The 12791-nt window shown below is 52.9% G+C and overlaps 1 protein-coding gene across 6 annotated transcripts in view; it reads left to right on the top strand.

Annotated features, from left to right (window-relative positions):
- Nucleotides 1-12791, top strand: part of SH3PXD2A (SH3 and PX domains 2A) — a 231510-nt gene that overhangs the window by 100794 nt on the left and 117925 nt on the right. The window lies entirely within an intron of this gene.

Raw genomic sequence — 12791 nt, 5'->3', positions numbered from 1 at the left:
GAGAGCCTAGACACTTTCAGACTGCCAGAGACAGAAACCATGGCCCATCAAACCCCAGCTCTGCCGCTTACTATCTGTGTGACCTTGGGCAGGTCACTCAGCTTTTCTCACTTTCAGTTTATCTATCTGTAAGATGGGAGTAAACTAGTACCTGGGTACCTAGATCACAGGGTGTTATGAAGATCACATAACAGAATAAATAGAAAGTACGTAGCACAGTGCTTAGCACACACCAAGTACTCAATGAATATGATCTAGTATTTTTATCATCCTCACTTCCCTTGAAGGAAGAGGTGGAACCACAGGAAATACTGGTAGGAGGTTGCTGAAGAGAGTTGATTTCTGGGCTCAGTTCTCCCAACAGAGCCAAAACTTAAGAAAAGAGCTTTAAGGGACAGTGTCCACTCGCAGAGAGCCAGACAGACTCCCCTCTGGCTGGCACAGCCAGGCCTGTGGTTCTGGGGCAGTGTTCCAGTGGGCATCTTGGGGAATTTCCTCTGCTTCAGAGCATCAGCAGTGAACTGTGCTTTTCAGCACCATCCCCTGAACCAGGACTGCCCTGCCTGCCCTACAGCCTCCTCCTCTGGCTGGACTTTTCTGTTGTGTCTCTTTGAGCCCTGGAGGCCCTGTACTCTTGGCTGCCCCCTCCTCCCAAACTCCTCATCCCTACTGTGGGCCACACCACAGGGAGAGGCTGCCGGGAAGCGCTGCCCAGCATCCCACCGTCCCCTTTCCTGAGGGCAGCCTTCCCTGGCAGGGAGGAGCTGAGGCCGCAGGGGCTGAATAGGGCCCTTTATTCCCGGCTCCCACAGGGAAGGGGCTGAGCCACTGCCCACCACGCCTGCCACGCCCACACCCACATGGAGTGGGGACAGCCTGGCCCTGATGCTGGGCTCTGAGTTAACCACACTCTCTGGCCCCACTCCGTCTGGGTCCTGGAGGGTGAGTCCATCCCCGCTGCAGCCCCAGTCTGGTCCAGCAGTCCCCAGCGGCGTGTGTGGGGTGAGCTGCATTTGCTAGTCCTCCCAGGTGTGTGTGTGTGTGTGTGTGTGTGTCTGTGTAAATAAGAGAGACAGTCTGGAGCGAGGGTGTGTCAACACACACACTCACACTTACCCACTCAGCAGTGTCAACCAGGGCCACTGCGTGCCAGTCCGTATGCTGGGCCCTAAGGGTGCAGTAGTAAATGAGACATTGTGTAAGATATAAGATCTCATATAAAGAGGTAAGATCGTTACAAATCGTGGTGAAATCTGGGAGGGAAACAATCAAGGCCTGGGAGAGGGAGGCGGAGTGGCCTGCCAAGGCCTCCCCGAGGAGACGACCCAAAGGATGGAGGGCGTTAGCCGTGCAGAGGGCAGCGGGAACAGTGTCCTGGAGAAAGGACAGCGGGCACACAGGCCCCGAGGTGGGAAGGCGCTGGATGCGTTTGCGGTGCTAATTGAAGCCCAGCATGACTGGCGCTGGCAGGATGAGACTAGGTCGGAGAGGGAGGCATGAGTCAGATCCTGCCAGGCCTTGCAGGTCACGGAAAGGAGTTTAGGTTTTATTCTCAGTGTGCTGGGAAGTCACTGAAAGGTTTCAGCAAAGGTTTCATTTTGAAAAACATTTGGGCTGCTGGGTGGAAAATGGACTGAGAGCAGGGGTGGGGGAAGGATTGGAAATCAGACAGACTAAAGGTCACCATACAACTTTTATGGGCAGTTGGCCAAACATCAAGTGATTTGGCCTCACTCCTCTCTGTAACAACGGGCATCTTGTGTCGCACCCCTCCTGTGTGCCCAGCGCTGCGTGCTGTGTTTTTCCAGGGTGCCGTCTCTAATCCATATTCCAGCCCTATAATCCCGTTTGGCATGTGAGAAGCCTGATGTTCAGGCAGTTTAAGGTACCAGGACACAAAGGATTTAAGGACCCGGGGCCTCTCAGCTCTGCAGCCCACACTCTGAGCCTGCTGCTGGCAGCTGAGCAGTCCTGGATTTTGATTTTTTTTTTTTAACCTTCCCACTGGACCAAGGAAAAAAAAATACAGCTGAAAGCAGACTAGTGTGACCGTGCCCTCGGCCTTTGCCACCTGTCCCACCGTTAGTGCGTGTATGACATGAGTTTACCGCGTACCTCCCAGGGTGAGCTCAGCCCTCTGCAGGCTCAGCTCTGAATGAGACCACAGCGTGTGCCCAAAGGAACCCCAGTGGCATCCACGTGACATTTGTCCTCAGAGTGGCCACTTTAAACACTGTTACATTTAATCGCAAAGTCTCTCCCTTCCTCGGGGCTAAGGGCCACCTCGGAGGTCAACTACAATGTTCTGTCCGCCTCCCAGGACTAGGCTGGGCCAGCCCACATTCCCTGCCAGCACACACTGCCATCATGGTTAGTGTCCCTCTCTGATTTGGTATCTGTTGGGAATCCTTAGGTGCCAGTAGCTTAGAGGAGCTTCGTAAGAACTAGGCTGCCCTTGTCTGGCAGCCTGTAATCTAAAGTAAGGTCTTACAGCTAATAAATTATCCCAGTCTGTCTCAGGGCTAAAGACCAACCCTGGGCATTCTCCAACACAAGCGAGAACAAGTCAGCAAATTCAGGGGGTTGTTTCTGTTTACACTGGTCTTCCCATAGCTAACCTTGTAAGGAAGCATTCATCCCTTGTCTAATGAATAACAATGAACAAACATGTGTCCACATTTCACAGAAAAAGGGACCTCATTCCAGGGATCTGCATTTCACTGTGCATTTAAATTTGCTGCAACTTGAATCGAAGGATAAAGCATACATTTTAAAAATAAGCCTGGAGAAAATAAAAATAAATATCACTAAAATCAAGAAATGTATTAGTGTCCCTTCTCTGCAATAGGTATCACCCAGCTAGTCAAGAGTTTTAACATTTATACCAGAACAGAAGTGCTAACAAACCCTACCTAAGTCTAGAGTTCTAACATCCGTAGGCAGCACAGAAGTACCACCAAACTCCACCTAAAATCTGTTTCAGTGCAAGTGAAGGTCTTCTGAGGGTGCAGGCAACACTGTTTTCTGACTGGGGTGCTGGTTGCAGAGGTGGGTTCAGTTTGTGAAATTCATTGAATTTTACACACACATGTGCACTTTTCTATGTGTATATTGTATTTACCCCAAAAAAAGTTTTTTTAAAAAAAAGGAAAAAAATCATTCTAGTCCCATAGCTCTATAAGGCCATTCAAAAAGCCTTTGATTGCAGTTAGTTCAATAAAAATGAATGTATTAAAATCTCTGATACGCCAACACTGTGTGCCCTTTTCTAGCAGACACCCATAAACACCCCCTGGCCCCACTGAGGATGGGGGATGAAAGATTTTGTTTCCTTAAGCCTGGCCTGTACTGAGTGTGAGAACTTCCAAACCAGAACTTGGGAGATCCTTCTTCCCTCCCAGGTGTGCCAGTTCTTCCTATCAGCATGCCGTGGCTGCAGAAGGGTTAAGGTTGCAATAGATGGCAAAACCCCAGTGAAGTTTTGTAAATCTGTTTCCCTGAGTGTGTGGGACAGGGGCCAAGGGGGAGACTCACCTGTGTGAGTCAGCCCAGAGTGTCCCAAGGTGGGTGGATGGAGTGAGTAATTTGAATTGGGTGGATGGAGGAAGAGGAGAAATGGGAGCTTCGTGGGAGACACGGTGTGTTTGGGGGCAGAGTTTGGACCAGGAAAGGTTGCTGCAGGCTGAAAGGAGTTAGTATTTGGCCTTGGGTGGGGAGGCCAGGTGGAAGGGTACACAAGAAACACTACAGTGCTTGGATTCCACATGGCCAGCAAGGAGATGGGCTGGGCCAGGTTGTACCCCCACCCCGCCCCACCTACTTGACCTGGAGTTGTCAGCTCATAAGAGATCCTCTTTGTTCAACATTTATTATGGGCTGGGCTCTGTGTTGAATGCTTTTATACACTTGGTCATTGATTCCTCATAATAATCCTTTGAGTTCGGCATTACTCTGCCCATTTTAAAGTTTGAGGAAACTGAGATTCAACTAGGTCGTGACTTGTTCCATATCGCACAACAGTAAACGGCAGTGCTAGCTGTGCTAGTCAGGAGCCTCCGGGTGACAAGGACTAGACCCGTCTCGATCTGATTTAAGAAAAAAGAGGAAATTTATTGGCTCACAGAACTGAAAACTTCCGGGGCAGTTGTTTCAGGCATGGCTGGATCTAAGTGACCAAATCATGTGTCTGTCTAGCTCCTAGCTTTCCTCTCTTCTCTGGTGACTTCATTCTCATACAGACTCTCCAGATGGTGATGGAGATGTGCAAAGGTGCTCCCTAGCCATTTGAGGCTTACAATTTATGAGTTAGCTGCCCCTGTAGAAAGAGCACTTCTCTTTTTTGGAGGTTCCAGCCAAAGTCTCAGAATGATTCTCACTGAACCAATATAGGTCACATGCCCAAGGCTGGACTGTACTGATTGGCAACTCCAGGAGTGTGGGGTAAGATGAGCCCCTCCCTGAAATCAACAGACTGAGAATGAAGGAGGGATTGTTCCTCAAAAGAAAATCCAGGCACTGTGATACGAATGCTGACAGGCAAACCCCACACATGCTTATTACCATGCTAGACTCTAAGCCGGGGCGGGGTCTTGGCATGTATTTGGACGAGAAAGATTTGTGGGAGTCAGAACTCAGGGCATGCAGTCAGGACCCCCAGGGCTGTGGTCCTTCCCCCTTGGGACCATGTCCCTCCAGAACCTGCATGTGCTCCCTGCTTCCAGCCTTAGCATCTGGGCTCCCTAGCCCTCCCCCAGCCCAAAGGGCCCCTTGTCTTTACTGATCTGGATCAAGGGCAAGCAAGGCCACGTGTAGCAGGTGAGAAGCAGGATTGGGTGGCAGAGTGCAGTCTGAGTCAGGCACAAGACCACAGATGGTGGGGATGTCATCTCAGCCACATCAGAGGCTGAAAGCAGGTGAGAAGGTGGCCTGCTGTCCCCCGACTGTCATCAGGTCAGAGGTGGCATAGTGGCTTCAGGGGAAAGATAAGCAGGGGCTGCCCTCCAGCCGTTCAGACTTCAGCATGGACAAAGCTAACCGGGTGAAGGCTGGGAGGCTGCAGTCAGCAACCAGCTGGACATCGAGGGCAGGACCAGCTTGCAGAAGGAGTGGGAAGCCGGCAGAGGCTGGCTTTGACTGTTTCTTCATCCTTCTCCCCTCTGCCCATCTTGTCCCCTTCCCTTAAGGCCTCTATGCTTGCTCTCCTAACCAGACCCTGTTGTCCATTGAGAAGCTGAAGCTTGTTTCTATTCAGGCAGGAACCTTTAACCAGGCTCACGGTCACTGCCCAGGGAGAGGTTTATATATCTTAACCAAAATCTCAAATCAAACTGCATTCTGATTCTGTGATCTGAGGCATCAAGGAAGCAGGCTGTGAGGTGGGTTGGTTGCTTTTGGAGGGGGGTTTTCTGAGAGCCCAGAGCATACCCTCCAGGTGGCTGCTTGCTCTAAACCATCAGCAGCCCCAGGCTGATTCTCACCAGAGCGACTTGGGCTCCTGCCCACTGGGGTTACTCCTGGAGTTGGGGGTTGGCGTCCGCCCCTCTGAAATGAAAGGGATGAAATGAAGGAGGGGTGTTTGTTTTTGTTTTTCACAGTGAAGGAAGAGCCTTTGGCAGTTTCATGCAGGTTCTCTGGGCCCTCCTCCTATGCCCAAGGCTGTTTCTTTAAGAGCGTCTGTCTTCATCCATCTGTCAGCAACACAAAGTTTGAGACACCTGACCCAGGCAGTTGGGCACAGGGTTCATTTGCTGGCCTGGCCCACTTCACACGAGGACCCACGCCAGCCTGTAGAGAGCCAGGGGAGTAGATCAGTTATTCCTTTTTCCCTCCCCACAGGCATTGTCTGTGTCTTGTCACCCTGTCTTAGTCCATTCAGGCTGCTATCACAAAATACCACAGCTTGAGTAGGTTATAAACAACAGAAATTTATTTCTCATAGTTCTGGAGCCTGGAAGTCTGAGATCAGGGTGCCGGGGTGGTCAGGTGAGGGCCCTCTTCTGGGTTGCAGAGTTCTTGCTGGATCCCCAGGTCAGAGGGGCCCCGGGAGCTCTGTGGAGCCTCTTTGATAAGAACACTAATCCCATTCATGAGAGCTCTACCCTCCCAAAGGCCCTGCTCCTAATTTCCATCACATTGGGCATTAGGATTTCTACTTGAATTTTGAGGAGCACACACATTCCAACCATGGCACACCCGTGAGCGTACATGTCATTTTGGGTGGGGTGGGGGTCCCTCTAGTAACCTTCACATCTTCTTTCCTCTAATTAGTTTGGGAAATTTGACTCTTCTTCCTTGGGCCCCATATCGGCCAGCAGAGCCAGAGGGGATCTGTCTCCCCCGTTCACTCAGCTTTCAGATCCTCACAGCTTGTCTCGGGCCCCAGACACCCTTGACCCACTCTCTCCAGACACTCCCCTGTCCCTTCTGAAGGTATCAGGCAGTACCCTCACGTTCATCACACCCAGCTCCGTGCCAGGTATTGCCAAGGATGAAGGGAATGTAGAAAGTCATGCCAGCCCTCAGGGCGATGGCAGTCTAGTTAGGGATCCAAGCCTCCCTCAGGTATCTGGCCAGCCCTGTGGACTCTCCCATGACCCTTGTAGTGAGGTGAATAGTGGTCCCCCAAAAAGATACGTCCACATCCTAACCTGGAACCTGTGAACTCATTTCCCGGAACCTGTGAATATGACCTTATTTGGAAAAAGGGTCTTTGTGAGTGTAATTAAGTTAAGGATTGTGACACGAGGTCATCCTGAATTTAGGGTGGGCACTAAACCCACACAGTCTGTGGAGCTTGGGGCCCTCCTGTGGTCCCCCGTTCCTTAGGGAGCTCCTGTGGTGCTCCAGGCTCTCTGGGCCACACTGAAGGGAGAGGGTTGGGAGCATCTGTGTCCTTGGAGGCTGGGGTGGCTTGGGGGAGCTGGCCTGTGCATCAGGGGACCCCCTGGGAAGGTGAGAGGGGCCCTGAGGGTGGCAGCTCCCTGACAAATTCTCCACAACAGCAGGGAAAGGAGGGGAGAGTCAGGTGACTGCCAGTGGGTCCAGCAGGTTGGCAAAGGAGGGCGTGGCAGGCATTCAAGGAAGGCCCTGAGGAGAAGGCCTTAGGGTGGGGAGGGGTTTGGGTAGGCAGGCCCAGGGGTGCTTAGGAGAAAACCAAACTCCTTTCTGTGGCTTATAAGACACAACCTCATTTCCGTCTCCCAGCTTTGCTCTGTGGTTCCCTCTGGATGAGCCCTCTTCCCCCAGAGCTTTGCGTGACTGTCTCTTCTCCTCCTCAGAGTCTAGGGTGAAATCAGAGACTTCCTTGACCACTAGCTGAATTCCCCCATCCCCCAGGCACGCTCCTTTCCGTTACCCTGTTACAGCCTCTCTACAGAGGTGGGACGAGACGTGTGTGTAAGCAAACTACGTACTAGATGTGAATACTGTGTACTGTATCCCTCCCATGCACAGCCCCTCCCCCAGTAAACACCTCGGGAGCAGGGGCCCCCTTTGTCTTGTTCACCAGGGTGTTCTCAGCACCTGGAGCAGGCCCTCCATCAAGACAGTGATGGATGGATGGGTCAGTGGGTGGATGGCATCGCAGGTGGCAGAAAAATCAAGGAAGAGGGAGGTATATGAGGGTGTATGCATGCACTCACATATGCTGTGAATTTTGAAGAGGGGAGGCTGCCAAGAATAGATCAGCCTGGACAGACCGCAAGAGGTTCTGAGGCCAGCCCTCTTCTGTTTCCACTGTAGCTAGAGCCCTCTTACTGCCCCTGTACAGCGGGTGCTTGCCTCTTTGTCAGAACACGTGCCTAGTTCGAGGTTGCTACAGGCCCTTCATGGCTGGGGTGGGGGCTCCCTAGCCAGGGATGCTGTGTCTGGTGTTTTGGCTCCTCCTGGGCCTCTGGCCCCTCGACTCCTGCTGAAGGAATCCCCTATAGATACCACATTTCACAAGGAGGAACCTAGGGGCTGTGGCTGGCCTCGAGGTTAACTGCTCTCAGAAGTTTCTGTCTTTTCTTTTTTTTTTTTCTCCCCCCCCCCCCCAGTTTCTGTCTTTTCTTTAACCACTTCTCTCTACCAGTGAGAAGGAGCCATGTTCTCATCTCTTACCATCTTGAACTGATTCATTCTCTAGAAGCAAATGCCAACGGCTAAGACCCATCAGATGCCACACAGAAGCTTTATTGAGGGCCTGGCATCCTGGGCGGGAGGGAGAAACACCCCTGCCACCCAAGCATAGGGACCTTCTTGAGGCAGTGCCCTGCCTGTGTGTCCTGGCCCAGAGCGGACACTCATAGTGAGAAGGTCAGACCAAATTGGGGGCTAGGGCAGAGATCGGCCTCCCCCAGGTGATGCCCACCCACTTGTGAGGGTGAGCATCCCCTGCGTCCCCTGTGCTGGCACCTGCTCAGCCTGGGTGGGGGTAGCTGGCAGGAAGGGCCATTTAAAGGACAGGGAGGTGTGCTGTTTTGGGGAGCTCTTTCTCCCCAGGTCCACGAGACACTAGGTCACCTCTCCTTCCCTAATTTGTTGTTCCATCCATCCTTTCACTCTCATTCACCTATTCACTCTCATCCATTCACTCACTCACTCATCCACTTGTATCTGATCTGCAGAGACCTCGAGAGGGCTGCTTGTACCTCACGCACCATGGGATGTCCCATCCTCCACAATTACTGCTTGCTTAGTTCTCATTCAGCCCCCAAGGCGTCCCCAGACCTCAGTGCAGCACCTGGCATGGAGGAGACGTTAATCATGCTCCCATCACACACAGAATAAAATCCGGACCAAGACTCTCAAGGCCTCACATGATCTGAACCCAACGAGCTCTCTGGAGATTTGTTGGCTTCTCTTTCCCCTTCAGTGTCCCCAGAACCCCAGGTTGAAATCCCAACTCAGCTACTTAATAGCTGTGTGACTTTGGACAAGTCCTTCAACCTCTCTGAGCCACCGTCTCCCCCTGGGCAAAGTGGGGATGATAAAAGCACTTGCTTTAAGGTCGTGGTGAGGATTAAGCAAGAAACCCCAACGGAATGCTCTTGGCCTACGCCTGGCAGGGAGGAAGCACTTAGCGCCTGTTACGCCTGGCCTCACTCCCTCTCTGCTCCTCTTGATAACCCCACCCACCACGTACATCTTAGGACTCTGGAGGGAGCGGCCATGGAGGCCTGGCCTTCTCATCTCCAGATGAGCGTGCAGAGGGCCCCCGTGGAGGGTCACACTGCCGGCCCGTGGCCCAGGCAGGACTTGAACGCAGGACTCCAGCCGAGGCCCCTGCTCCTTCTGCTGGTCCTACCCTCTCAGCCCAGCCCAGGGCGGCAGGAAGAGGGGCCCCCACTTACATGCTCGGACCCCGTCGGGCTCAGTGGCTCTCTCCCCCACTCTCAGGAAGGAGTTAAGTCCCAAGGTCTGTCTCATGCCCCGCGTGTAATCTTTCTTATGATACTTATCGTATTTCTGGGGCGGCGTCGGCACGGCTTTGAAGGCGCTGGCAGGAGCCTCGCCTGGCCTCGCCGTAAGCGGGCTGAATTACATTTACAAGAGGTCTTTAATGCCCTGTGGTCCCCGCTTCCTTAATGGGGATGTTCCTCCTCCTCCTTTTCCTCTCTCTCTCCCTTTGAATATGGTCACCGGTTTGGCTTTCAGAGTGCGGTTTGGATTCCTAACAGAGAAGTCCAGACCGTGGAATCCCTTCCAGATCTTCCCTCCCTCTGCCCCGCCTCCCCCGCCCCCGCTGCCTGTGCCAGGGCCCCAAGGAAGGAAGACATTGCTCCTGTCAGGATTTCAGCGGCAAGGAGAGAAGCCCTGTTGGGATTCCAAAAAATCAACTGGGAAATGGCTTGTACAGAAATTCTCCTCCGCCTTTGCACCTGACAACAGTGGAGGGCATGGGAGGTGTCTGGCGCAGAGGCACGGTGGTCTCACTTGCAGAGGGTGGGCTTGAGGGTCGCTGTGGGGGTCCCGTGCCAGTGTGGGTGAGGAGCCCGCTCACCTCCCTCCCCATCTCCCCCACCCCAGTTCTCCCTTCTCCGAACCTTCTGTACCGCTGGAGGCCTTAACTGTTCCTTAACTGTGTGTGTTTTGCTAGATCTGTCTCTGCTACTGAATCAGGTCCTGTCCGATCTTACATCTGTACCTATGTCTGTATCTGTATCTGAATATCTCACAGATACCTAGCCCAGCCAGAGGTTTGGCCAGCCTTGTGATGGGGGCCTGGGAAGGGGACCTAGTTTGTCTCTGCATCTCTCTCCTTTCTTTTTTGTCCTCAGATAGGATGAGAAAGGGCAGGAGAGCTATTTTTTGGAGGCTAAGTCGCGTTTTCTCCCTTTGAAAGAAGCACAGGGCAGAGCCAGATCTGGGGGTCCCAGTCCCTCATGTGGCCTCTCCTTAGCAAGTCCTCCAGGGTCGTGCAAGATACCGCTCCGCCTCTGGCATCACCAGGCCTGGGCCACCTCCAGTGCCTGACAGCCAACCGGCTCAGGTAGAAGGCCCAAAACCCTCCCCAGGGCTGTGTGTCGTTTCGTCCATCCGGGAGCGGTCTCCCCTGGCCACGTGTTTATTTCACATGCCACCACCTTGGCTGCACACATGTTCACCTGTGGCATGCAGGCAATAAAGTGACAGGCAACCAAAAAAGAGTAGGAGGCGAAGAGGCCAGGAATACCAAATCCGTGCATCTTCTCCCAAGGAAAGGTGGCCATCTCCCATGTCTTGATGAATCACCTTTTTATCTCCTTTCAAAAGGAACACGCCAAGGGGCCCATTTATCTTGATGACACTGTCCAGTTTGTACAGCATCGTCCCTCTGTTGGGGACACGGCCACTCTTCTGGGCTTCCGTGAGAAAGGCAGGAAGCAGAGCTTGAGGGAGCATCTGTGGGGAAGGAAAGTGCATGGAACAGCAAGTGCCTCTGGGGCGGCTGCTGTATGCAAAGTCTTGTACTGAGTGTGGCGTGCGGCTCCAAGCGGGGGAAGCAGCTGCGGAAGGGGGCTGCCGGTTCACACCGAATGTGGAGGGAAGAAACACGCGAACGGGTAACAGTCACACACGACTCGATGACTTGATGAGTTAGATGTTCCATGGTCTGGCTGGAGCAGGGCTGGTGACCACCACCTGTGGTGACAAGGAAGTCAGAGACACCTGTAGCAGCTGCTTCTGGGCCCCCCCAGGTCGCCTTCCCATTCACCTCCACCTGCCAGCAGCTGCTGGGGTTCTTGTCCTAGCTGCAGGAGCACGCCTGGCCAGAAGTGCCAGAGAAGCGGTGCTCTCAGAAGCTCAAGGACAAGCAGGAAGCTGGTGATAGATACCCCAGCCACCTTGCCCTGCCTCAGGTCGGGATGCCTCTGAGGTCCGTTCTGCACCATCCCCCGGAGTTCCCCAACAGAACTGAGCTGCTGCTCCCCAGCAGTGATGGGGGGGCTGGATGGTACTTTCCTCCTGCCCTGCCTTAATGCCCCCCTCCCCTACTGGTAATTCCAGGGATACTTCCCAAATAATCGACTTGCACTCACCTCCTTGTCTCTGGATTTACTTCTGGGGAAAAAGCCTAAACCAAAGCAATGCTTAGTACTTCACTTGGACCTGGATAGAAGAAGCTTAAGTGGATTTACATGCAATCTACATATTTGTCCACTTGCGATGGGAATCATCTCATTTGGACTCCATTAATGCAAGTGATGAAAATCCATCTCCCACTAATTTAAATTTTTTTAATTGGATTATCTTATACAATTGGAAAGTTTCAGGTGAGTTCTGGGTTCAGGAACAGCTATATTCAGCTGCTCAAATGATGTCAAAGGAATATCCCCATCACCATCTCTCGGCTCTGCTTTTCAGTCATTCAGGAAACGTTTATTGAGCACCTACCCTCAGATCCTTCGTCTTGGTCGGTTTCCTTCTCAGGCGGTAATAAAGAATGGCCTCTAGACGCACCAGGCTTTCATCCTCCAGCTTAGCAACTGTGGGAGAACCTGTGGCAGGAAGATAGTGCCAGCAGAAGTCTCGGGGCTGACCCTCATTGGCCCAGACTGGGCCCCCTGCCCATCTCTGAGCCGGTCACTGTGGCTCTAGTTGGCTAGGCTGGGTCACATGCCTACCATTGCTGCCAGGGGTGTGGTCAGTGCCAGTGGAACCACAAGGACTAGGAATGGAGGGGTTCTCTCCAGAGGGGAGCTGGGTGGACGTGGACAATAAATGCCTGTTATAGCGATGAGGGGAGCACCTCATCACGTGCTGGGTGGGCTTTGGGGGCCCTAAGATGAGCCAGGCCCCTGTGGAAGGGGGCTCACAGATACTTGTACCTGTAACACACAGCAGAATGTGGTGAGCGTCTTAGGAATGGACAAAATGTGCAGATGTGGAGAGCAGGCGAGTACTCCCAGCTCAGCCATCAGGGAAGGCCTTCTAAAAGGGAGGTGCTGGTCTAGACACTGACGGCTACTGGGCGCAGAAGCTGTGTTAGGCCTTGAACGTCAGACCAGGGAGTTCACGTTCTAAATTTAACCCACTGTAAAAGGACTACATGTTGATCTCTTTGTTATAGTTGAATTTGGCTAATTCAGAAGAGCCTTCTGGGAAGGTTTAGGGGCCTTGCCCAGACCTATAGAGGTGGGTACACCTGCCCAGATGCAGGGGACCGCACGGCTGGAGGCTGTGTGTACAGAAAGGCTGGAGAACAGTCAGGCTGGGGCAGCCAGACTCCCTTGTATTAGTCTGTGCCTGCAGTGGAAATAGCCACCCACCTAAACTAAGAATAGGAATTCCTGTCTGGCTGGCAGGAACAAATGCCGATTTCTCAAGGA

This window comes from Vicugna pacos, chromosome 11 (assembly GCF_048564905.1).
Source record: "Vicugna pacos chromosome 11, VicPac4, whole genome shotgun sequence".
Lineage (NCBI taxonomy): Eukaryota > Metazoa > Chordata > Mammalia > Artiodactyla > Camelidae > Vicugna > Vicugna pacos.
Note: the sequence above shows the minus strand (reverse complement) of the source record. Positions and strands in the feature narration are given on the sequence as shown.